The 27,447-nt window shown below is 43.4% G+C and overlaps 1 protein-coding gene across 2 annotated transcripts in view; it reads right to left on the reverse strand.

Moving 5' to 3' along the window:
- The window catches only part of LOC132403171 (endoplasmic reticulum membrane-associated RNA degradation protein-like), a 70,669-nt gene extending 58,813 nt beyond the window's left edge, over nt 1-11,856 (reverse strand). Inside the window, exon 1 of one of the 2 annotated variants that reach the window (XM_059986527.1) lies at nt 8,228-11,856. The gene's annotated coding sequence lies outside the window, so the exon portion shown is untranslated. The remainder of the gene's footprint in view (nt 1-8,227) is intronic. The other variant, XM_059986526.1, reaches the window with a different exon arrangement.
- Between the last annotated feature and the right edge of the window lie 15,591 nt (nt 11,857-27,447).

Here is a 27,447-nt window from a genome sequence, read left to right on the forward strand (position 1 = left end):
ATTTTTAACAGTATTTATTGGTAAAAATACACAAAAATAATATCAATGCAAATATACAGATAATATACATCATCAATACTAAATCTAAAAGTGCGGGTATAATAATAATCAATAAGAAATAAGCTCTATCGTTGTCTAGGGGATAATGTATTGTCCGATGGAAATATAAAGTTCACTCAGTTCATGCAGGCTGCAGCCTTTGGGGACCTCTGGGGTTGCAATGGTTGGAGAGAGAGAGAGGGATTTGGGAGAAAAACTTGCCGATTTTCCTTTTATGATTTCAATCCGTTGGTGTGGCTGTTCACTTGTGGCCTCTCTTTTAGCTAAGCCATTCTTCCGTGGTAAGCCCGCCAATCCCAGGCAAGGGAAGGACGCACACGAGCCCCCACTAGCTTTCGCTATTAAACACTGTCACAGGATTTCTAGCATTTCTCCTGGTGCGTCTAAAGGGGTATTCCCCAGACCCTCTTTTATCCTTACTCACGGGGTCTCAGATGTCAATCAGGTTGGGATGATGCAATCCCTCAACCAGCCCACTGTGGTCGTCCCCTGAGGGGTTTCATTGAATAGTACAGTACTCAATACACAATTCCATCTCCAAGAGACAACAGCCGTTATCAATGGTTCCGTTTTCGCTGAGGTCAGGACACATTCCAAACCTTGTGGATTCTGCGTGTGTCTCTCTCTCATTTCCTGGGTCCCAGACCCGAATTAATAGCGATCTTGTGATTCTCAAAAAGGAGGGGGCTACTTTGGACCCATTCGTAACACACTCCCAGAATTATTCTCCTGAAACTCCTCTGGATCTTCTCTGATGCCAGAACATATTTTCTTAGATAAAGAGCCCAAAACTGCACACAATACTCCAAGTGCAGTGTGGCCAATGGCTTATAAAGAAAGTCTCAGCAGTACTTCCTTGCTCTTATATTCTAGTTCCCTCGACATGAATGGTTCCGTGCATTTTGGTTCCGCGCCACTGACTCAACCTGCAAGTTCACCTTTAGGGAATCCTGCACAAGGACTTCCAAGTCCTTTTGCACCTCTGATTTTTTAAATTTTCTCCCCATTTAGAAAGTCTACGCCTTTATTCCTTTTACCAAAGTGCATGACCATAGACTTCCTCACACTGTATTCTATCTGCCACTTCTTTGTCCATTTTCCCAATCTGTCCAAGCCTTCAATTCTGTCATCCAAAATCATTAACATATACAGTAATATCAAAAGAAGCAGTCCCAACACAGAGCCCTAAGGAAGACCACTGGTCACTGGCAACCAATCAGAAAGACCCCTTTATTCCCATCCATTGCCTACTGCTAGTCAGGCTAACCACTGAGGTCAGGCTATGAGGCCTATAATTTCCATTCTTCTGTCTCCTTCCCTTCTTTCAGAACGGGGTGACATTTGGAATATTTCAGTCCTCCGTGAGAACTCTGGAATCTAGCAATCCTTGAAAGATCACTGCTCCACAATCTCTTCAAGTACCTCATTCATAACTCAGGGCTGAGTCAATCTGGTCTAGGTGACACTGCAACCTTCAGATCTTTCAATCTCCCAAGCACCTTCTTCTTTGTAATAGCAACGACACTCACATCTGCCCACTGACACTCTCAAAATTCTGCTAATGTCTTCCACAGTGAAGACTGATCCCCAATTACTGCCTCTTCAGTGTCATATTCCAGCGGCCCGATATCCACTCTCACGTATAATTCTCTGTAACTTCCACCACCTCCAACGGGATCCAACTACCAAACACATTTTTCCCTCCCCACTCCTTCTGCTTTTCGCAGGGATCGCTCCCTACGCGACTCCCTTGTCCACTCGTCCCCCCCCCATCCCTTCCCACCGATCGCCCTCCTGGCACTTATCCTTGTAAATGGAACAAGAGCTACACCTGCCCTTACACCCTCCCTCACCACCACTCAGGGCCCCAGACAGTCCTTCCAGGTGAGGCGACACTTCACCTTGAGTCGGCTGGTGTGGTATACTGCGTCCAGTGCTCCCGGTGTGGCCTTTTATATATTGGTGAGACCCGACGCAGACTGGGAGTCCGTTTCGTTGAACACCTACGCTCATCCGCAGAAAAAGCAGGATCTCCCAGTGGCCACATATTTTAATTCCACGTTCCATTCCCATTCTGATATGTCTATCCATGGCCTCCTCCATTGTCAAAATGAATCCAAACTCAGGTTGGAGGAACAACACCTTATATACCAACTGGGTAGCCTCCAACCTGATGGCACGAACATTGACTTCTCTAACTTCCGTTAATGCCCCTCCTCCCCTTCTTACCCCATCCCTGACATATTTAGTTGTTTGCCTGTTCTCCATCTCCCTCTGGTGTTTCCCCCCCCCTTCTTTCTCCTGAGGCCTCCCGTCCCATGATCCTTTCCCTTCTCCAGCTCTGTATCACTTTTGCCAATCACCTTTCCAGTTCTTAGCTTCATCCCACCCCCTCCGGTCTTCTCCTATCATTTCGCATTTCCCCCTCCCCTCACTACTTTCAAACCTCTTACTATCTTTCCTTTCAGTTAGTCCTGATGAAGGGTCTCGGCCCAAAATGTCGACAGCGCTTCTCCCTATAGATGCTGCCTGGTCTGTTGTGTTCCACCAGCATTTTGTGTGTGTTGTTGTTTGAATTTCCAGCATCTGCAGATTTCCTCGTGTTTGCTCTTTAAATCCACTCTCACCTCTTTATTAACCTGAAAAAAACCTTCTTGCATCCTCTTTCATATTATTGCCTAGTTTACCTTCATATTTCATCTTTTCTCTTGTTAAAACCTTCTGCTGGTTTTTAAAAGCTTCCCAATCCTCTATCTTCCCATTCATTTTGCTATATTATATGCCCTCTCTTGTACCTTTATCTGGTCTTTGACTTCCCCGGTCAGCTCAGTTGCCTTGCCCTCCATTCACAATATTTCTCCTTTGGTATGTATCTATCCCGTGCCTTCCAAATTTCCCCCAGAAACACCAGCTACTGCTATTCAGCTGTCATCCCTGCTGCTGCCCCCTTCCAGCCAACTTTGACTAGCTCCTCTCTCATGCCTCTAATTCCCTTTACTCCACTGTTGTTACTGACACATCTGACATTAGCTTCTCCTTCTCAAATTCTATCACATTATGATCACTGCCTACTGAGGGTTCCATTACCTGAAGCTCTCTAATCAAATCTTGTTCATTACATAACACCCAACCCAGAATTGCCTTTTCTCTTCTGTACTCAACCATGAGCTGCCTTAAAAAACCACTTCATGGGCATTCTAGAAATTCTCCCTCCAGCATCAACCTGATTTTCCCAATCTACCTGCATAATGAATTCCCCCACGACTACCATAACATTGGCCTTTTCTACTCCATTGTAATTTCTACCCTTTGGAGACCTGTATATAACTCCTGTCAGTGTCTTTTTATCCCTGCAGTTCCTTAACTCTACGTCTTCTGATCCAATGTCACCTCTCTTTGGATTTGATTTCATTTTTTAAACAACAGAGGCAACTCCTCACCCTCTGCCCACTTGCCTATCTTTTCAATATAATGTGTATCCTTGGACGATCATAGCTCCCAACCATGATCTTCTTTCAGCTAATCTCTAACCATGCTGCAAGATCACCAACCTTATTCTGCATGCTACATGCATTCAAATATAACACCTTCAGTCCTGTATTCATCACGCTTTTTGATTGTACCCCCATGTTACACTCTTACTCATCCCTCTGACTGCAGTTTTGCCCTGTCATGTATCTGTTTTTCCTCACAGTCACACCGCACACTGCATTGACTTGTATACCAACTGCCCCATCACTCTGGTTCCCATCCCCTTCAAAAATCACAGAAGAACATTGTTCACAGAACCTTGTGGCAAACACATTTCAAGCTCACATCTGTAAAATAGAAGGGCATCAGACAAAGTGGAAACAATTGGATAATTTCTGCTTCAGTCAGACTTAATAACCACCTGGCTTCAAGTGATTGAGACTGACTATACAGATAACTTTATCTGCCACACTTCATCAGTGATGTAGTTCCACACTGACACTTTCTGCTATAAATTCATCATTTGCTGTGACTTATGATGTGGACAATCATGGTCTCATGACCACTATTGTTCTTGGTACATTCTTCTACAGAACTAGTTTGCCATTGCCTTCTTCTGGGCAGGGACTTTCCAAGACCAGTGACACCACTTATTATCAATACTCTTCAGAGATTGTCTATCCGGCATCACTGGTCACATAACCAGGACTTGTGATTTGCACCGGCTGCTCTTATGACCATCCACCACCTGCTCCCATGGCTTCACATGACCCTGATCTGGGGGTTGTTAAGCAACTGCTACATCTTGTCTGCTTTACACCTCCTTTGGTAGAGACATATCTCCACCCCACCATCAATTGCTATAAATTACTCTATGTTTATTGGGAGAAAATTGTGTTGGGTAGGTTTCCATTGCAGTTTGAATACTTTCTCAGTGAATCAACTTGGTTTACTGTTGGATGCCTCAAGCTCTAGTTGATGGAGGGTTACCAATAAACTACCTTATGTCTATTTAGAGATACAGTGCAGAACGGGCCCCTGCAGTCCAGTCAGATGCACCATCCAGCAACCCACCTATTTAATCTGGGACAATTTACAAAAACCAATTCACCTACTAACTGGTTCATCTTCAGAATGTGGGAGTAAACCAGAGCAGCCAAGAAAAGCGACATGCTTACAGGAACGACGTTGAAATTTCTTACAGACAGCGCTGGAATTCAACTTCGATCTCCCAACATCCTGCGCTGTAATAACGATGTGCTGTTACGTTACTGTGGCACTGTTCCTCATTCCCAGAGTATTTTTGCTCAAAACATCAGGATTCCGAAGATTGAGACATGACTGAAATCTCCCTTGCCTCTACATAACATTACCTAACTGACAAGAAGCAAGATACCCGTACTCTGCAGCGATGTCTTTGAGATTGTGTGGTTTCAGTAGTCAATGTAGCAGCTTACAATAGGCTACCGCTCCTCAGAGTAAAACCATTCATACAGCCAGAATTCTCTCAGTAATAAATCTGGCAAAGGCCCAGTACGATCCAACTCCCAGTATATATGATCAGAGGTGCATACCTGATCTGGCAAAGGCCCAGTAAGACCCAACTCCCAGTATATATGATCAGAGGAGCATACCTGATCTGGCAAAGGCCCAGTACAATCCAATTCCCAGTATATATGATCAGAGGTGCATACCTGATCTGGCAAAGGCCCAGTACAATCCAATTCCCAGTATATATGATCAGAGGAGCATACCTGATCTGGCAAAGGCCCAGTACAATCCAACTCCCAGTATATATGATCAGAGGTTGATACCTGATCTGGCAAAGGCCCAGTACGATCCAACTCCCAGTATATATGATCAGAGGTGCATACCTGATCTGGCAAAGGCCCAGTAAGACCCAACTCCCAGTATATATGATCAGAGGTGGATACCTGATCTGGCAAAGGCCAGGTGTACGATCCAACTCCCAATATATATGATCAGAGGTGCATACCTGATCTGGCAAAGGCCCAGTAAGACCCAACACCCAGTATATATAATCAGAGGTGCATACCTGATCTGGCAAAGGCCCAGTACGATCCAACTCCCAGTATATATGATCAGAGGTGCATACCTGATCTGGCAAAGGCCCAGTACGATCCAACTCCCATTATATATGATCAGAGGTGCATACCTGATCTGGCAAAGGCCCAGTACGATCCAACTCCCAGTATATATGATCAGAGGTGCATACCTGATCTGGCAAAGGCCCAGTAAGACCCAACTCCCAGTATATATGATCAGAGGTGCATAGCTGACCTGGCAAAGGCCCAGTACAATCCAACTCCCAATATATATGATCAGAGGAGCATACCTGATCTGGCAAAGGCCCAGTATGATCCAATTCCCAGTATATATGATCAGAGGTGCATACCTGATCTGGCAAAGGCCCAGTACAATCCAACTCCCAGTATATATGATCAGAGGTTGATACCTGATCTGGCAAAGGCCCAGTACAATCCCAGTATATATGATCAGAGGTTGATACCTGATCTGGCAAAGGCCCAGTACGATCCAACTCCCAGTATATATGATCAGAGGTGCATACCTGATCTGGCAAAGGCCCAGTACAATCCAACTCCCAGTATATATGATCAGAGGTTGATACCTGATCTGGCAAAGGCCCAGTACAATCCCAGTATATATGATCAGAGGTTGATACCTGATCTGGCAAAGGCCCAGTACGATCCAACTCCCAGTATATATGATCAGAGGTGCATACCTGATCTGGCAAAGGCCCAGTGTACAATCCAACTCCCAATATATATGATCAGAGGTGCATACCTGATCTGGCAAAGGCCCAGTACGATCCAACTCCCAGTATATATGATCAGAGGTGCATACCTGATCTGGCAAAGGCCCAGTACGATCCAACTCCCAGTATATATGATCAGAGGTGCATACCTGATCTGGCAAAGGCCCAGTACGATCCAACTCCCAGTATATATGATCAGAGGTGGATACCTGATCTGGCAAAGGCCCAGTACGATCCAGCTCCCAGTATATATGATCAGAGGTGCATACCTGATCTGGCAAAGGCCCAGTACAATCCAACTCCCAGTATATATGATCAGAGGTGCATACCTGATCTGGCAAAGGCCCAGTAAGACCCAACTCCCAGTATATATGATCAGAGGTGCCTACCTGATCTGGCAAAGGCCCAGTACGATCCAACTCCCAGTATATATGATCAGAGGTGCATACCTGATCTGGCAAAGGCCCAGTACGATCCAGCTCCCAGTATATATGATCAGAGGTGCATACCTGATCTGGCAAAGGCCCAGTACGATCCAACTCCCAGTATATATGATCAGAGGTGCATACCTGATCTGGCCAAGGCCCAGTAAGACCCAACTCCAAGTACATGGTCAAAGGTGAATTCTTAATTGTTAACCTTGCTCTTATCTCCCTCAAGTTTATTTATCCTATACACTGGTTACAGTACAAACTAACTTGATCTTTCCTCACCAGTTCTGGCAGAGAATCTTCTATCTTGAACTTATGACTATTTTTGTTTTACCTGATGCGATACATACAGCCAACATATTAAACTTTAAGATTTTCAGAATCTGCTGATATTAAAAGATGTGTTCTGTGTACAATACACCAGCTAAACAGAGAGGAGCCACTTTCAGTAGAGATTTGTTCAAGGACAAGGAAATATAACTTCCAATTTTCTGACCAGAGATAAAAAATGTAAATTTTATTATTTTACACAGATATGTCCTAAAGGTTTCGTTGAAGCAAAATCAATTGTTTTTTTAAAAATGAATTAGATATGGAGATTAAAGATTATTTATTCAACTAGAGAAATGAAGTAGGGATTTTAATTTCAGAAATAAGCACAGCAAGAAGGAAAGTTAACATTTTTGAAACAAAAAATTTTCATTACATTGGGAAATCTGAGAAGTAAACAACTTTACTGATTCAAATAATGGGAAAGGAACAAACACGAGGAAATCTGCAGGTGCTGGAAATTCAAACAACACAAAATGCTGGGGGAACGCAGCAGGCCAGGCAGCATCTATAGGGAGAAGCGATGTCGACGTTTCGGTTAGTCCTGACGAAGGGTCTCGGCCCGAAACGTCGACAGCGCTTCTCCCTATAGATGCTGCCTGGCCTGCTGCGTTCCCCCAGCATCTTGTGTTATTGTTTAAGGGGAAAGGAAGATCACTTTGAAAAGCAGATCTGAAAACAAGCACAAAGTGGGACTGTCAGATACTGCTGCCAATTGACGGAGTGAGATATGCCGCCGACAGCGTCGCCAGACCGACAACCCGGTCTGAGGGACGGAAACCTCCGGCCCATTGCCCTGATCCAGCTTCACTGTCCACAGGATGGAAGGCAACCGCGCATTTCCATTGGATACCCGTTCGTCCGGGACAGCCAATCAGGAGAAAGGGAATTTCTTTCCCCCCCTCCCATTCGCCGGATCTATGTGACGACCATTGGAGGGCGGGGAAAACGCGTCAATGATCACGTGGTTTATTAGCCCCTCTCATTTCATTGGTCTAACGATTCTAGGGGCGGGGTTTAGGAATTGGCGCATCGGACGTGCCTGAGGGCCAGATGGGGCCTTTTGGAGTCGTAGCGAAGAAGGGCGTATCTACCGACACAGGGGAGTCAGAATTGGACGAGCTCAAGGCCAGCGTACCTGTGGGCCGGATCGGGTTGTCGAGCGGACGAAGCTGCCCAGCGTGTTCAAGGAAAGACTGCCGCACTTGACCCTCCGCTGTCAATCATCTCAAACCCCGCCTTCTGTTGGTCACGTGCTCCGCGTCCCTCGGATTGGGCGGTTTTGGTATCACGTGATGTCTCCCCGCTTTCCTTCACACCTGTGTTGGTGTTTCGGGATGATGCAGATACGGTCCTTCGGCCCATCGCCTTCGGGCTACCATCTGTAGCTGACTTATTCCCAATTCAAGTATACATCCAGTGGCTTCTTAAATGTCTTGATGGTCTCTGCCTCCACCACCCATTCATGCAGCGTGTTCCCATATTGAGATACAGATTTATTTATCACATATACATGCTGTGAAATGCATCTTAACAGCCAACACACCTGAGAACGTGCTGAAGGTTGCCTGCATCTGTTGCCAAACATTCCAGCAGCAACAAAGCATACCCATAATGCAACAACAAAACAAAGTACATTTCCCATCCCTCCACTCATCCAGCAGTTCTCCAACTGTCAGACAGGCAGCCTCTGGACTTCCCCTGTCTACTGTGGCCCTATGATTCCTTTGGGCCTCTACTTTAAGTTTTCTTCCTCTGGATTCCAGGCACCCACTGTGTAGAAAACAATTGCCTCACTTCCCTCTTCTCAGCTCAGCCTTTGCCCTTTGTAGTCACCCCCACAGAGAGGGCTGAAATTTACTGTATTCCCAAGCCAGAATTGGCTGCCACTTATTCCCTGGTTCAGTGTAGGTCAAATTGGCGGTTGGAGGAAGAAAGTGATCTGATTAATAGACAAGTCATACTGAGGAGGAATGGCATGCTTCACTCCATGAGGAGCTGATGAGCAGATTTGTGTCTTTAATTCATTTTCTAGTTAAGGGGGTCAGTGAGAAGGCCAACTTGTATTGCCCATTCTTAATGAAACCTTGATGATTCAGTTCCTTGAACTATGGCAGTCCTTAGTGAAGTGTTGTACAGTGGTTCCAGGGAATTCTCTACCCTCTGATTGGAATATTTCTAATTATTCCATTAATAGATGGCAGGCAGCTTATTTCATGACTGCTTCTCAGTACTGCAGCAAGAGAAAAATCACTGAGGTGGAAATTGTAGGATTTAAATTCAGCAACAATCCAATAATTTCATGGTTACCACCACTAGTGCTTCATTCCAGGTTTCAAAGTCAAAGAAAATGCTTATAGTACCACGAGTCTGTTCTAGTGACATACTTTTGTTTTTTTTCCCAGTCTAGGAGCTTTGTAGATGATGTGATCCTCTATGTTTTTTTTTTCTTTGAGTGGCATCTGCCTCACTCAGCCTTTTGAACAACAGCTTATTTCCTTAGAAAGGGCTGGGGGTCAAGTCTCTTTAACTGTGAGCTCAGTGGGCAAGAAAAATTCCAACTTGAATCTTTATTCCTTTGCTATTGTTCTTATGATGTTGGAAGTTGTGTTCTAAACCTTTGGAAACCAATACAGACTTCTAAACATCTCAATGCTATCTTTTATTGTGAACTTTTACCTGCTGGTCTGAAAATGGCTATGTTACCTAACTTTTTAGATATTCGTACATTTTGTCCTCATGGAGACATTCTCTTTATTCTCTCCATTCTGCCTCCTCTGCAATTTAGAACAGATTTATCTTCTCACTGTCACAGTTCTGAAGAGTCAATGACCTGAAATGCTTATTCAACTTGTCTCTCCACGGATGCTGCCTGTCTTGTTGAAAATATCCAGCACTTTCAATTCTTCTCCATGATTTTGGAATATCATTCCCAGTGGGGGTAATCGCAGGATTTCTCTTTTTGGATATATTCCCAGATGTGCTTTCACATAACTTTTGCCTTAAACTATACTGTCTCCAAACTTCCACCTTTTTGTGACTCTGATGCCCTGTGTCAGTGTAAACACAAATAGGTTTGTTGGCAGATCGGATGATCATTAACTCTTAGAGAAACCTAGGGTTATCTGAAAGATCAGCTTAACTTTTCACATATACAGAGAAACTACAAAAGAACCAGCTCAGTGCAGGGACGTACAGGGACAGCTTGCAAGTGTCGGTATGCTCCTGGCACCAACATTGCATGCGCACAACCTTCTAACCCAGGGATTCCCAATCTTCTTCATGCCATGGACCAATTCCATTAGGCAAGGGGTCAACGGACTCAGGTTTGGAACCCCTGTTCTAACTCTAACCTTTGGAAAGTGGGAGGAAACTGGAGCAAGTGCCTCTGCTTTGTCTCCGTGCTTCCCTCATCTATGGAACCAGTATGCTCATTGTGAGCACCAGTTTCCCGCTGCTGATTGATTTTTCACTGTCCATCAGAATTGCCTTCTTTCACAGGTCTGAAGTCTCAGAATAAGTGGTTAGACATTCTGGACTGAAATGAGAGGGAACTTCTCCATGTGTAGGGCAGAGAATCTTCCGAGGGATATGAAGGCTCAGTTGTTCACATTTAGGGAATCACAGGATGTGGGTGATGCACCATCAATAACTCTCGGAGATGGGAGGTGAACGATAGGCTTTTATTAGCAGCAAAAGAGACCACAACATCTCGGAGACTGAGGGAGGAGTAGCGTCTCCAATCGCCTTTATACAGGGGTCTGTGGGAGGAGCCACAGGAGCAGTCAGCAGAGGGGCATGTCCAGACAGGTATACATAGTTTACCACAGTGGGATTAGTGTCACTGGTTAAAAAAGTTTGCCATGACCTTATGGATAGGACAGTAGGCACAAGGGTTTGAAGGATTTATTCACATTTCTTTCTTTAATGTTCCTGCTGGTAAAGAGTTACAGTTTAAACAAAAAAATGACCTCCCCCCAAATCAGGACTGAGAGGAAGTGCTGATGTTTTGGATCGAAACACTGTTCAAGACCTGATGCAGGATCTCTAGCTGAAAAGTTGTCGGTTCCTTTCACCCCCCCCAGATGCTGTTCAACCTGCAGATAGTTTGTTGTTTCAGCCTTTCACTTAGATTTTTGCTTTGAATCCACGTAAAGTAGACTCCACTCATTCCCCCATTTGTCTCTCTCTCCCTCTCGTACACAAGGCGAAAACAATGTCTTTATATTGATCTGATGCTGAGATGCATCCTCGAATGCACTGGGACACATCACCAATGATGTGACCTGAGGTCATTGGGTGTTTCAGGTCATTCAACACCAGACACTCTCTCTCAGCTGACCCAGCCAGGGTTGATCAGGCCCTGGCTTGTGTCCCAGCAGCATTGGTCAACGGGTCACACCTCTTGATCCACAGACATCTTAAGGCTGGCTCAGCAGCTGATGGCTCTTTTCTTTGCAGCCCACATAATGCCAAGGAGAGAGTAGGTTCTGTACAGTGAGCAGCCGGCAAAACTTTTACAGCTCATAACTATAGGCTCACGTCTTGCCCTCCACCTGTTGTTCAGTTGTTTTTCATTTACAGGGCAGTCAACTTAACTGTTTCCATTGTTCAGACAATAAGGCTGTGAATTTAGGAAGTACTGTAGGTAAGATTTCCCTGTTAATCACTCCACTAGCAAATTTGGTTTGTTACACTGCTTGTATAAAATCTTTGCATTATATTAAATTGAATGAAATTCTGCTTGTATTCACTCATTTTTCTGTAATACACTCAATTATCAGCCATTTTCAATACTTCATGTGAATAATAGATGTCTACCAGGCATTGTGGTTCACACAATGCTGTTACAGCTCGGGGATGGGGGGGGGGGGGGTTGAAGTTTGGAGTTCAATTCCGGTGTCATCTGTAAGGAGTCTGATTGTCCTCCTCGTAAGATACATGGATTTCCCCAGGTGTTCCGGTTTCTTCCCACTTTGCAAAGACATACCAGTGAGTAGGTCATTGTAAATTGTCCTGTGATTAGGCTGGGGTTAAATCGGTGGGTTGCTGGTGGCACTGCTCGAAGAGCCAGAACAGCGTGTCCCATTCTAAACAAAATTAAATAATAGGCAAGGTAGCATCCTGGATAATCTAATTACTAACAACTTTCTTTCTGAATGAGGTTTCACGAGGTCTTAAAAGAAAGGCACCATCCTTCAAGTTGTACACACTGAAGAGAGTGAATTGGAAGAAGATGATGATGTCTTTAAAGAACCTTCAATAGGGAGATCTACTCTGGTGAAACAAAAATTAGCTAATACCTATAAAATGGGTCTGGATTAGAAATTTGATTTTGCAAAAAAAGTAGATGAACTTCTGGTGGTAAAGTAAACAATAGTATAATTTTGAAAAAAACTGAGGTTTATTAAATCTGATTTACTGTGTTGGAAAGGAAGCTGTTTCTCTGATGTTTGATCCTCTTGTTTGCTCCACATTTTACTCCGTATCACTTTCTTGCCCTAACCCCATACCCTCAAACTCTTGATTCCCCTGATACCGGAATCAAATTCAGGTTTAGTATCACTGTCATATGTCAGGAAAACCTCAAAGGGAAATCTTTCTTATTTTGAAACTAATAAAGCACTTCATGATTTTAATTAGCCATTTGAAATGTTATACATGTGTTTTAGTGCAGCAGTTTAGAGAAACAACTGAGAGTTATACTGTATAGTTAAATGCAGCTGAGGGTTCTGCCTTAATTCTGCAAAAAAGTATCTTGCAATCACACCTCAAATTTAACATTACACCAAGAATAACACAATTCCCTGCAGTTATAGCCCAGAATGAAACTTCAACAAAATTACAGCCATGCATTTTCAAAAACCTCTCTTCCAGTTAGGGGAATGTTAGGTAAAGGTATTGTCTCAAAACCACTTTTCATGTGTTTGCATTGATTACATAAATAAAGAATACTTTGAAATTAATGGTGTTCTAGCTATTAAGAACTTACACTTAATCATTGAGTCTTTAGATAATTAAAAGAAGCATTATTAATGAAATGAAATAAAGTAGAATTTAATATTGTGGATTGATGAAAAGGGATATAACTCCTTCGATTAAATTTAATTTGATTAAATATTCAAAAATAAAAGGACTCTACAGCATGTGTCATTCCATCTAGAGAGCAGTTAGAATTATAGAACCATAGAACACTACAGCACAGTACAGGCCCTTCAGCCCTCCATGTTGTGCCGACCCATATAATCCTTAAAAAAAGTACTAAACCCACACTACCTCATAACCCTCCATTTTTCTTTCATCCATGTGCCTGTCGAAGAGGCTCTTAAATACCCCTAATGTTTTAGCCTCCACCACCATCCCTGGCAAGTCATTCCAGGCACTCACAACCCTCTGTGTAAAAACTTACCCCTGATGTCTCCCCTAAACTTCCCTCCCTTAATTTTGTACATATGCCCTCTTGTGTTTGCTATTGGTGCCCTGGGAAACGGGTACTGACTATCCACCCTATCTATGCCTCTCATAATCTTGTAGACCTCTAATCAAGTCCCTTCTCATTCTTCTACGCTCCAAAGAGAAAAGTCCCAGCTCTGCTAACTTTGTTTCATATGACTTGTTCTCCAAACCAGGCAACATCCTGGTATATCTCCTCTGCACCCTCTCCATAGCTTCCACATCCTTCCTATAATGAGGTGACCAGAATTGAACACAATACCCTAAGTGCGGTCTCACCAGAAATTTGTAGAGTTGCAACATGACCTCTCTTCTCTTGAATTCAATCCCCGTTAATGAAGCCTAGCATCCCATAGGCCTTCTTAACTACCCTATCAACCTGCGCAGTGACCTTGAGGAATGTATGGATTTGAACCCCAAGGTCCCTTTGTTCATGCACATTCTTAAGTAATTGACCATTAATCCTGTACTCAGTCTTCTGGTTTGTCCTTCCAAAATACATAACCTCACACTTGTCTGGATTGAACTCCATATGCCATTTTTCTGCCCAACTCTGCAGCCTGTCTATATCCTCTCATAAACTTCGACCACCTACAGCTCCATCCACAACTCCTCCAATCTTTGTGTCATCCGCAAACTTACTCACCCATCCTTCCACCTCTACGTCCAGGTCATTTATAAAAATCACAAATAGCAGGGGTCCCAGGATAGATCCCTGTGGCACTCCACTAGTCACTGACCTCCAGGCAAAATACTTTCCTTCCACAACTACCCTCTGCTTTCTTCCTTTAAGCCAATTTTTTTATCCGAACAGCCAAGGTTCCACTTATCCCATGCCTCATGACTTCCTGGATGAGTCTCTCATGAGGGACCTTGTCAAATGCTTTGCTAAAGTCCATGTAGACCACATCCACTGCCCTACCCTCATCAATTTCTTTTGTTACCTCTTCAAAAAACTCAATCAGGCTCATGAGGCATGATCTTCCCTTCACAAAGCCATGTTGACTATCCATGAGTAGACTGTACTTCTCCAAATTCTCATAGATCCTATCCTTAAGAATCCTTTCCAGTAGTTTGCATACCACCGACGTTAGGCTCACCGGTCTATAGTTCCCAGATTTCTCCCTATTACTTTTTTTAAACAAGGGAACTCCATTTGCCATTCCCCAGTCCTCCAGCACTTCCCCTGCAGCCAAAGAGGATTCAAAGATCATGGCTAATGCTCCTGCAATCTCTTCTCTCAATTCCCACAACAACCTAGGGTGTATCATATCTGGCCCTGGGGATTTGTCGATCTTAATGTTTTTAAGAAGATCCAGTCCTTCTTCTTCCTTAATCTCCACACTGTGCAGCACACAGGCCTGCTCTGCTTCGACCTCATCCTGATCAAGATCCTTTTCACTTGTGAATAATGAAGCAAAGTATTCACTTCGGACCTCCCCAACCTCCTCCGCCTCCAGGCACATGTTGCCCTCTTTATCCTTTAGCGGTCCCACCTTCGTTCTCATCATCTTCCTATTCTTCACATATGCATAGAACACCTTGGGGTTCTCCTTAATCCTACACGCCAAGGCCTTCTTATGCCCCCTTCGAGCTCTCCTAAGTCCTTTCTTTAGCTCCTTCCCAGTTATCCTATATTTCTCATGAAATATATTTCTCATATATTTCTCCCCTCCCAGTTCCTGCTTCTTATATCTAACATATGCTTCCTTTTTCCTCTTGATCAGTTGCCTCACATGTTTCGTCAGCTACGGTTCCCTTTTCCTACCATTTTTTCCTTGCCTCAGTGGGACAAACCTATCCTGAACCCAGCTCAAATGGTCCCTAAACTTCTCCCACATTACTTCTGTGCTTTCCCCTTTGAACATCTGTTTCCAATTTACTCTCGCTAGTTCCTGCCTCATCCCTTCAAATTTAGCCCTTCCCCAGTTAAGTGTTTTACCATTTCGTCTGATTTTATCCCTTTCCATAGCTATGCTGAAGCTAAGGGAGTTGTGTCACTCTCACCAAAATGCTCCCCCACCAAGAGGTCTGTCGCCTGACCAGGTTCATTACCCAGAACTAGATCTAGTATGGCCTCTCCTCTCGTCAGCCGGTCCACGTACTCTGTCAGGAATCCTTCTTGAACAAACCTGACAAATTCAGCCCCATCTATCCCCCTTGCACTCAGGAGGTACCAGTCAATATAAGGGAAGTTGAAATCACCCATAACTACAACCCTGTATTCACTGCACCATTCTAAAATCTGCCTGCTTATCTGCTCCTTGGTGTCCCGAGGGCTATTTGGGGGCCTATAGACTAATTCCAGCACAGTGATTGATCCCTTTCCATTTCTGACTTCCACCCACACTGACTCAGTGGACACTCTGTCTGCAGCATCCTCCATTTCTATAGCTGTGATACTATCCCTGACCAGCAATGCCATTCCCTCCCCTTTCTACCTCCCATCCTATTCCTTTTAAAACACCTGAACCCCAGGACCTGCATCATCCAATCCTGCCCTTCCTCCAACCGAGTTTCAGTAACGGCCACAACATCGTAGTTCCATGTACTAATCCGTGTTCTATGTTCATTCTCCTTGTTCCTAATACCCCTAGCATTGAAATAGACACATTTCAACCCCTTTAACTTGCTACAATTATGTTCTGACCCTACCTGTCCTTCCTCATCAACTCAGAACTCTTAGCATCATGCCCTTGTCCTTCTACTTTAATCCCTGCACTCACATTCTGATTCCCACCTCCCTGCCAAACTAGTTTAAACCCTCCCCAACAACTTTATCAAACCTGCCCACCAGGATATTGGTCCCCCTGGGATTCAAGTGCAACCCATCCTTTTTGTACAGGTCACACCTGCCCCAAAAGAGGTCCCAATGAACCAGAAATCTGAATCCCTGCCCCCTGCTCCCATCCCTCAGCAACACATTTATCCTTCACCTCATTCTATTCCTATTCTCACTGTCGCATGGCACAGGCAGTAATCCCAAGATTACTACCTTTGAGGTCCTGCTTTTCAACTTCCTTCCTAACTCCCTGTAGTCTTCTTTCAGGACCTCTTCCCTTTTCCTACCTATGTCTTTGTTATCAATATGTATCACGACCTCTGGCTGCTCTCCCTCCCACCGCAGGATACCTTGGATGCGATCAGAAACATCCCGGACCCTGGCACCTGGCAGGCAAACTACCATCCGAGTTTCTTTCCTGCGTCCACAGAATCGCCTGTCAGAACCCCTGACTATAGAGTCCCCTATCACTACTGCCTTCCTCTTCCTTTTCCTACCCTTCTGAATCACAGTGCCAGAGGCACGGCCACTGTCGCTTGCCCCAGGTAGGCTGTCCCCCCAACAGCACTCAAATAGGAGTACTTATTGTCAAGGGGTACAGCCACAGGGGTACTCTCTGATACCTGACTCTTCCCCTTCCCTCTCCTGACTGTGACCCATTTCTCTGTCCCCCGTGTCGTGAATAGCTTCATGCTAAAACTGGTATTCCTGCATTTAGTTCGCGATAACAATCAATTGCATTTGTTGCTAGTTGATTTGATTTCCTGCAACAATTCAGGGAACAATAATTACAAACAAATTTTCATTACTTAACCCTTTTAGCAGCCTTTTTAATAATGAGCATTGCTAGACCTGAAATCACATTGGTCATCCATTTTCTGTTCAAACCAGAAACAGATCAATATTGAAATTCTGCAAAAGTTACCTTTTACTTTGAGAATCACACCCATGAATTTGCCCATATCTATTTTCACAGTTTTCAAACAGGATCTGCCATGGAATTCTATGTAATTTGGGCACAACAATGGCTGCCCTATGCTACTGGAAGAGTTAGGATATGATCCTTGAACTTCTGGTTGCATGATGATTACAGGATAGTATGGCCACAAGTCTCAATCTATTGAGACTCAGCTTCACGCAACTTACAAATGTATGAAAATGGCCTGATGGCAGCAGCGAGAAAAGAACCTGGTCTAGGTGGTAAGGATCTTTGATGATGGATGCTGCTTTTCTATGGCAACAGATCATGTAGATGTGCTCAATGGTTGGGAGAGTTTTACCCATGATGTACTGAGCCAAATCCACTACCTTTTGTAGGATTTTCCACTCAAAGGCAGTGGTGTTCCCATACCAGGCTGTAACGCAGCCAGTCAGCATGCTTTCCACCGCACGTCTATAGAAGTTTGCTAAGGTTTACAATGAACCTCCACAGACTTCTGAGAAAGTAGGGGCACTGTTGTGCCTTCTTTGCAATAGTATTTAATAATGGGCCCAGTTCAAGTCCTCTGAGATTGTGACACCCAGGAATTTAAAGTTATTGACCCTCTCCACCTCTGATCCTCCAATGATTACTGGCTCATGGACCTCTGGTTTCCCATTCCTGAAGTCTACAATCAGTTCCTTGGTCTTATTGACATTGAGTGAGAGGTGGTTGTTATTACACCACTCAGCTAAATTTTCAATCTCCCTCCTGTATGCTGATTCATCACTCCCTTTGATACAGTGGTGTCATATGCAAATTTGCATTGGTGTTCGAATTGTACTTAGCCACACAGTCCTAGGTGTAAAGCGGGTAGAACAGGGGGCTAAGTACACATCCCTGTGGTGTGGCGTTCCTGTGATTATAGGAGATTGTAGAGGAGATGTTTTTGCCAATTCAAACTGACTGGGGTCTACAAGTGAGGAAAATTGGGATTCAATTGCACAAAGGGGTTTTGAGGCCCAGGTCTCAGAGGTTATTGATTAGTTTTGAGGGGATGATGGTGCTATAATTGATGAAGAGCATCCTGATGCATTCACCTTTGCTGTACCGATGTTCCAGAGTGGTGTGAAGAGCCAGTGAGACAGCATCTGCCGTAGACCTGTTCCTTTAGTAGAAGAATTGGAGCAGATCCAAGTCACTGTTCAGACAGGAGCTTCAACACCAGCCTGTCCAGACACTTAATCACTGTTGATGTAAGTGCCACTGGGTGATAGTCACTTAGGCAGGCTACCACACTCTTCTTGGGCGTACGATTCAACCGGTACGATTGAAGCCTGCTTGAAGGAGTTGGGTACCACATTCTGCCAGAGCCAGTTGGTCATTACAGCTCTTCAGTACTTGGTCAGGTACTCCATAATCCTCAACTCCTATATCTATTTCAAAAACTTACCTATTTCCATTTTAAATATACCTAATAATCTGGCCTTCACCAACTCGAGCAGGGAATTCCCAATATCTACTGCCCTCTGAGAGAAGGAACTTATTCACAACAGTTTTAAATCACCTTATTTTGCAAAACTGTCCTCATGTTCACAATTCTCCCACTAGTGAAAATAAGTCAATATCTGTTCTCACAAGACTCCTGGGATCGTGCAAGTTCAAATAAGGGCACCTCTCATTCTTCTAAGCTCCAAAAATTACAGTCTACCCTTGTCACACCATGATTTAAAAAATATCTGCTCTCTTGATAGAACAATCCTTTCATTCAAGAAGTTAACCTGGAATGCTTCTAACGCTACTGAATGCTCCTTCATGAGTGGAAGCAAACTGTTCACAGATGTGGCCTCATCAACACTCTGTTCTGTACAACTGTAACAAAACCTCCTTATTCTTAAACTCCATTCCCTTTGCAATAAAGACAAAAATTCTGCTTAGATTATTGGACTAGCCTGCAAACATTTTGTGAAGTAATCATAAGATATTGCAGCGCCATAACACAGTCCCTCGACATCGAGAAGAAACCAAAACTTGGCATCAGTGTCATGCAAACAAGCGAACCTTTCGTTCATTTCTCTGTGAAGACGGTCGAGTGTTCCTTTCATGACTCTTCCTATTTCCTCCTAAGTCTGCTTTGCCGTTTTATCATAGTTGATTTATTGTTCCTCTCAATGCCACTCCCCTGCCTTCTCCCGGTGTTTGATTCGGTTAATTGGAATTTTCTTTACGGAGTTTTACATTGATTTAGTTTCCATGACAATTATTAAATCTATACAGACACTATATGACAACTCTACTGCTAGGATTAAAATCAATGGATATTTATCAAATAGTCTTACCCTGGAAAGGGGCATGAGACAAGGTTTAGCATGGTCACCGCTACTCTTCGCATTATATCTGGAACCATTAGCTCAATACACCAGACAAAATGAAGATATCAGGGGAATTACTATTAAAGGGACAGAGCATAAACTGGCCTGTTTCGCAGATGACATTTTGATCTATTTAGGGCTGTGGTGAACTACGTGTGCCTGTCTGGACAAGCCCCCTGCTGAATGCTCCCGTGGCTCCTCCCACAGACCCCTGTATAAAGGCGATCAGAGCCTGGGCCCGGCCTCTCAGTCTCCAGGATGTAGTATGGTGGTCACTCACTGCTGCTTCCTTCTTCCAGTCAATAAAAGCCAATACCTCGCCTTTACGTCTCAGAGTGAGTTATTGATGGTGCATCAAGGGCAACCAACATACTCTTTACCTAAATTGATGTAATTCTTTGAACAATATGGTCAATTATTAGGATACAAGATCAACATAGATAAAACCCAATTACTTTCATTTAACTATAGCACACCAAGAGAAATTGAAAGTAGATATCCCTGGGCATGGTAAATAGAGTCTTTCAAATATTTGGGCATCATTATGCCACAGGTTTACAGTTGGGGGTCAGGTTGGCGAACAGCATTGGGGGAGGGATCTTGAGGGTGGAGAGGCTGCAAGTGGTGTCAGTAGCGCACATGTGGTACTCATAAAGGTTTTCCCCTCACCAGAGAACCCACTCCTGTGGATTAACTAAGTGACTACCACACCTTCGTAGTCAAATGGAAACAAACTCACCCTCACGGGCTACTTAGAGAGAGAGTCCAAACAGTGATCTCTTTGTCACTAGGTATCTTCTGTTTCAAACCTTCCTCTCCTCTCTTCTCCTCTCTGCAAACTTCTTCTAGTTGCAGCAAACTTGTGAGAGCCATTTATCAATACTCTGGATCGATCTCAACTCACCCTTTTGGGCGACTGAAAGTTTAAACCAGCAACCAACTCACTGGTCTCTGTGTTACCCTTTGTCTGGGTGTGGTAGTTCACTGAAGAAAGGCACCCCTCTGGCAAATCACTGTTGGAAGTTATTTCGTATGTCGTGGAACTGGATAAGTGGCTATCATGTTGTGTGATTGGGGTAACCTTGTGGAATCTACTGATGTGTTGACCCTTGCCTGGTGGTGGTTCCCTTGAAGATGGTCCCCTTTGTGATAAGCTACTGTTGATGATAATCCATACGTCTCATAAGTTGTTCAGACCAAACATCAGAATGGGGTCAAAATGTGATAGAGTAACTTTTTCTGTGGAATGATTGCTGATGCCAGATGGGGGTTATTTGAATATCTCAGAAACTGCTGATCTCCTGGGATTTTCACACAACAGTCCCAGAATTCACAGAGAATGAGGTGAAAAACAAAATAAAACTTCCAGTGAGTGGCAGTTCTGTGGGTGAAAGCACCTTGCTAATGAGGGAAGTCAGAGGAGAGTGTCCAGACTTGTTCAAGCTGACAGGAAAGTGACAGTAACTCAATTAACCACTCATTTTTAGCAGTGGTGTCCAGAGGAGCCTCTCTGAAAGTGCAACACATCGAATCTTGAAGTAGATGGCCTATGAAAACACAGTGGCCACTTCATTTGGTACAGGGCAATGACTGGGATGTCTTTTTCTAATTGACTGAACACCTAATGTCTGTTAGCTTCACAGAGGATTCCACTGGAGAAGATTTTGATCCCATACCTCCCTCATCAGTTACAAGAAGATCTGTAGGATATGCATATTGTTATATTTGTTCAAAGTTATCTGCACGAACAACTCAAGCAGAGCAAGAGTTTTACGCAGATTTGAGAAGACAAAATTAAGCTCCAGATAGTACTCCAATTACCACAAGACAAGTGGAGTCTCATGTAAGGCTCACTGAGGTAAATATGCATGTATTTTCAAAAGCAAAAACATGCTATGGTACCTGCAAAGATGTTAAATGGGAAGTTTTCAATGGGCCAACAGATTTTTTTTCCATTAAGAGAGCCTGAAACTAAAAAATTCTTTTGTGTATATGTTGTGTACAACTTCAAACTGTTTCCAATGGGAAAAAACCCTCATACACTCTATGCTTTGAGAGATAGGGTTGTGAGGAAGGTGAGGTGGGTGTAGGAGCTACATATCTGTTCTCTATTTGCTTTGTATTCTGTGTTGGGTGATTATTATGGTAACTAGTCACATGAGTGTTATATGTTTGTAAGGTGGTTTCTTCTTTTGTGGGTTTTTTTGTGTTACTGCACATGGCTTCTTTGTTTTGTTAAAAGTAGGAATGCTTTTTTGTTATGATAAGTGCTTTCTCTCAGTTTGTTTGTGTTTAGAATTTACTGATAATGAGAATTGTATTCATTTGTTAACCAATTGGGATTAATGTTATTCTATCTCTTCTGAGTCTGTAAACTATTGTTGGCGAGGAATTGGGCGGTCAGCGTGAGGGGGTGAGAGAGAGAGGATGTGATGCTGTAAACTGGGCAATGGAACGGACCCCGAACGGGGGTCCGAGGCCAGGAGGTTCGGCGAGGAGAGGAGACGAAGACAGACGTACCAGGGGTGCTTGGTTGATCACTTCGGGTGGTCCTGAGCTGCGAGTCAAGGAGGTCTGAGGGGATCAAATGGTGGCCAGAAGACTTTGTTAATTGAGCTCCAATGGTTATGCACGAAGTGATTTGGACTTTGATAAGTTTTGGCACCGTTTCTTTATTTTCCTTTCCTTCATATATACTGTATCATTATTAATCACTTAGTTTTAGTAATCTCTATAAAGAGTAATCATTTAATCGCATATGGTGTACTGTCTGTTAATTGGCGAGGTGGGGACATCACACAGCATCCACACAAGCTGATTACCCAGTTTGGCGGAGCTGAAGGCTGCTCCCCCTAGACGAAACAAGCTGAGCGAGCCTGAGGCTAGCCACGGGGTTACATGTTATATGTAACTATGTGGTTTTGTAGCTTTAGTTTTTGGTTTATTGGGTGGTAGAGTTGGTCTCCTGACTTGGTGTGTCTGGGTAGTCTTGTTTTGTCTGGTGGGTTTGGAGCTCCTTTCCAGGGAATGCTCTAAGACGGTAGCATGATATTAATACGCAGCAGCCTCTCCAGACTCTGGATTTGGGGGTTGCCAAACGTTATGTGGATTTTCTGGTGTAGTCTGTTCTGTCATGTGTTTTTGTGATGTCATTCTGGAGGAACGTTGTCTCATTTTTTAACTGCATTACATTTGTGGTTTCTAAATGACAATAAACTGAAACTGAACTGAGTGGGGATGTGGTAAATGCAAAGGAAGTAAGTTACATATTCTTGCTTATTTTGTGGCAGTTTGCACCTTGGGACCAGCAGAGGTCATATCTTTTGCTGTCCACTGAGATAATGCAAAATAATGCTTAGATACATTTAATTTCATCATTCAAGATGATGTTCATCAAACAAGATTCCATGTTTGGTAATAAAGGATTGATTACAGCATTCGACTTTTGGAGCAATAATTGGACCTGGGGGTGTGTCATGCAAGTATATCAATTCAGTAGCGGTCACTGGCTAGCAGGGGCATATCTACGGAAAATAGCACCTATGGCAAGTGTAGTGTTCTCGCTCAGGTGTAAGAGAACGCTGAACTAAACACCGAGGTAAACCGTGGTCAATGAAAACAGGATCGCAGTAAGATTAACCGTTTACTGTTCACTCTTCCATATTAACGTATGGTGAAAACTGTTGATAAAACAATACAAGATTTGTACAGTATTTGTTTCCTTCTTGATATAACATTTACATCGTAAATACTTGCAAAAGTAAACTACAACAACTACATTCCATTAAAATGCAGCATACAGTCAGAATCTACTTACGCCATTGACTGCTTTAAATACACTTCAACACAAACTATCCGCAACTCTTAAACTAACGAAAACATAAACCTTATCAACCGTCATTACTTTCAACAGAATCAGCGTTAACATTTTAATTCAGCATATCAATTATCTCACCGACTTACGGCGTTGCTTCACTATGTTTCTAGTGCATAGAAAGATAACTTTTCTTGCGCTGATCCTACACATGTGAGCCCATTTCTCCAAACCAGTATTTTCCCACAAGACGCGGTGAAACCAGATGTGACGTCATCGCATGCCACGATATATCACAGGCAACAAATTTACTTGAAACAATCCTAACTTTAACTAAAAAATGCTAACAAATGAATTACTGAAGCGAAAATATTATAAACTAAACAAATGCCATAAAGGCAACACAGCAAGCACTGAAAATGCGCCCCCTGTCCAAACATCTGGTACCCATCTTTTAGATAACTTTACCATAACATCAGCTCAAAAATACAAGTCAAGCTTGTTAATCTTTTAATTAACAAATTATGGCACTACATGAAAATTATAACTGCACCTTCCTTGCTTTCACTGATGTGAATTGGTCTATGATGTGATCAAAGTCAGTTTTTTCAGTTTCTTCTCTTTCTACACTCAGCAGAGCAAGATCACAGACTCTGCCTCGACCCTCGGAAGCTCTCAAATACAAAAATATTAGTTTTAACTTGCTGAATGATCTGTCACAGCTGGCGATGGAAACTGCGATGGTTAGCATTATCTGAATAGCAATGCAAAGATTGGGGAAGACGCTCTCATCTCCATACTGGACAATAAATTCAAGAAGCTCTTGAGATCTTGATATTTTCATGTTGACCGGCCTTGATAGCAACATTCTGCAATCCAAAATTTCTTCATATAGCTGCTGTCCATCAACATCAGAGCTGTACAATTCACCCAAATTTTCACACTTCTTCTTTAGGTCATTACTGTTGTTACGAAGGATGAACAACTCTGATGGGCAGAAGGGTGCCCATGTCCCCCCCTTTTGGAGAATTGCAAATCGCTACTATTTCGATGCTGTTATCAAGGAAGTAAGAGGGACAAAGGAAAGCTGCCAGGGCAGTTGTTATTGATAACAGCATGAAAATTAATGAGAGAGAGACACAACTGACAAAAGAGGAGCGGAACCATTGATTACTGCTATTGTCTTTTGGAGAAGGATTGTTTACTTGGTACTGTTCTATTCATTGAAACCCCTCAGGGGACAACCAGAGTGGGCTGGTTTGATGGGTTACATCATCCCAACCTGATTGACACCTGAGACCCCTTGAGTGGGGATAAAAATGAGGTCTGGGGTACACCCCTCAGATGCACCAGGCAAAATGCTAGTGAGCATCAGAACCTCCACGAGACAGGGTAGGAGATTGGAGACCAAACGAAGGGTCGGTAAATTTTAACTCACAGTGTTTTGTAGTGAGACCGGTGGGGGCTTGAGTGTGTGTCCACCCTTGCCTGGGTGACGAGTCCACCACGGAAGAACGGTCTAGCTAAAGGATGGAGGGGTCATACGTGAATGGCCACAACAACAACGCATCAACGGATTGAAATCGTAAAGGAAGGCTGGCAAGATAATAGCTGTTACTGTTCACACGTTTTCTCCCTCTCTCTCTCCAACAATTGCAACACATCGACAAACAACTACCGCAGCCTGCATGAACTGAACTATATATTTCCATCTGACAATTCATTATCCCCTAGACAACAATAGAGCTTGTTTCATTAGTGGTTATTATTATACCTGTACTTTTAGGTTTAGTATTGCTAACGTATATTCTCTGTATATTCGCATTGATATTATTTTGTATATTTTTGCTAATAAATATTGTTGAAAATAGTATCACTATTGTTGAAAATGAACACTTCTATCTTTTCTATCTTTTATCTTTGCTGGTAAAACACCCAGTTACGGGGTTTGTAGCACTGTCAGCGCCATAACACAGTCCCTCGCCATCGAGAAGAAACCAAAACTTGGCATCAGTGTCGTGCAAACAAGCGAACCTTTCGTTCATTTCTCTGTGAAGATGGTCGAGTGTTCCTTTCATGACTCGTTCCATTTCCTCCTTAGCTATTAACCCAGCACATCTCGAGTTCTCATCAGATATCCATTTCTTCCGCCTCTGACATCTTTCAACTTCAATATTCTATTCTTGAAAGAGGCTGACTCCTTCGAGTGACTCACTGACCAACACTTCTCTTTCATCATAAAAATGATCTTGGAGGGCTTTCAAATCCAAGGCAGCATCATGGAAGTTCATGCTACGATCCTGCAGTCTCTTTTGAACATGGCCAATGCGAATGAGTTCTTTGTTCCAAAATCCTAGCAAAATCAGAAAATCGTAACTCAACATGCAGTTGTACAACTGCCTTGCATCACTTCTTGTTTCACTGATCTTGTTTTCATTGTCTATCATGTCCTGGAGAACTTGAAGTATCTCCTCAAGGTACTTGTTGACGGGTTTCACTGCTTCTGTCCTTGCACTCCACCTGGTTACGGACTCCGACTTAACAACCGCAGGCACAGAGTTTTTGAGTCTTTTCCAGCATTGTGTTGAACAAGAGAAAAACATGTAAAGAGCTTCGATGGTTCCAAAAAAGGTGACCATGCTTGGCTGCATGTACACCCACCAAGGTGAGTGACTAATTTTTGCAATTCCCAAACACTGTGAGGTTGTTCAACTCACTTATTCTTTGATGAACACCACTTCTGTGTCCAGCCATCACAGCAGCGTTATCATAGCACTGTGACCGACAATCTTGTAGCTCCATTTCGTCCTTCTCTAGCTGTTTCAAGATGACTTCAACCAAGCTCTCAGCATCCTTCTTGATTATCTGGATAAAACCAAGGAAGTACTCTCTAACACGGACTGTTTTCCTCTCAAAATCAACTTCCACATACCTCATTACTTCTGACATCTGCTTATGGTGTGCCTGATCAGCAGTCAAGTCAAACATACTTGGCTTCACGAATGCTTCTCAGTAAACTCTGGCTAACAGTGGATGCCATGATGTGGATGAACTTGTTCTGGACACCCAGTGAAAGATAAGACGTGGATCCAGGATGACTTTCCAAATGAGTGAGGTGTTCTTTTATGACAGGGTCAAAGATGGCCAGTAGTTTCAGTAAGCCAAGGAAATTTCCCACATTGGAGTCATTGTGTAGCTGAATTGACTCCCTGTGTCCTCTCAAAGCCAGGTTCTGAGTCGCAAGGAACTTTATGCAGTGAAGGATTCTCGTCAAGATATCACGCTGCTTCTCCTTTTCCTACTTAATCTGTGACTGAAATACCTTGTCAATAACTCCCTCTGTTTCCAGCTGAATTTCTTTCCATTTCTTTCCACTGTATGAAGCATTCCCGATAATTCTTGGCATTTTCATGAGCACTAATCTTTTCTGGTGCTTTCCACAGGTTGAATCCACTTTCCTGCACCAATGAGGATTGATGGTCTGACCGGGAATAGAGAAGACAACAGATACAAAATGCAGACCTTTTAGAAGGGGAATAGACCAGCCATAAGTGAGTCACTTCCTCACCACGACCATTTCCCAATTTCCTCTTGAACCAAGTTTTGTTCATTGAGTGGTTATTTGGTGGTAGGAAAGGCCCCTCACTGTTCTGCAAATACTTCAAGCCCAGCTTTATTATTTCTGTTCTCAACACGTCAGGCAGAATTGCTTTTCCAGTATCCTTGTCGAACTTCAGAAGTCCAATGTCATGCTGTTCACTCACTTCTGGTATGACAATTCAAAGGCTCTTTCACACCATCCAGTTCACTAGGTTCAGTGTTGTCAGGTTCAATCTCATCAGGTAAAATCTCCATAATAAACTCAACATCACCACCACCACCATCGTCTTCCCCTCCTGTCATGTCCATGCTCTTTGTGGCAGCCTCACTCTTAATCTCATCATACTCGAATTTATCTGACTCGACTTCTTCCGTGGCTTATGACACATTTGTACTTTTTCCACCTTCGGATTCTAAC

The sequence above is a fragment of the Hypanus sabinus genome, chromosome 12, assembly GCF_030144855.1.
Source record: "Hypanus sabinus isolate sHypSab1 chromosome 12, sHypSab1.hap1, whole genome shotgun sequence".
NCBI classification, from domain to species: Eukaryota; Metazoa; Chordata; class Chondrichthyes; order Myliobatiformes; family Dasyatidae; genus Hypanus; species Hypanus sabinus.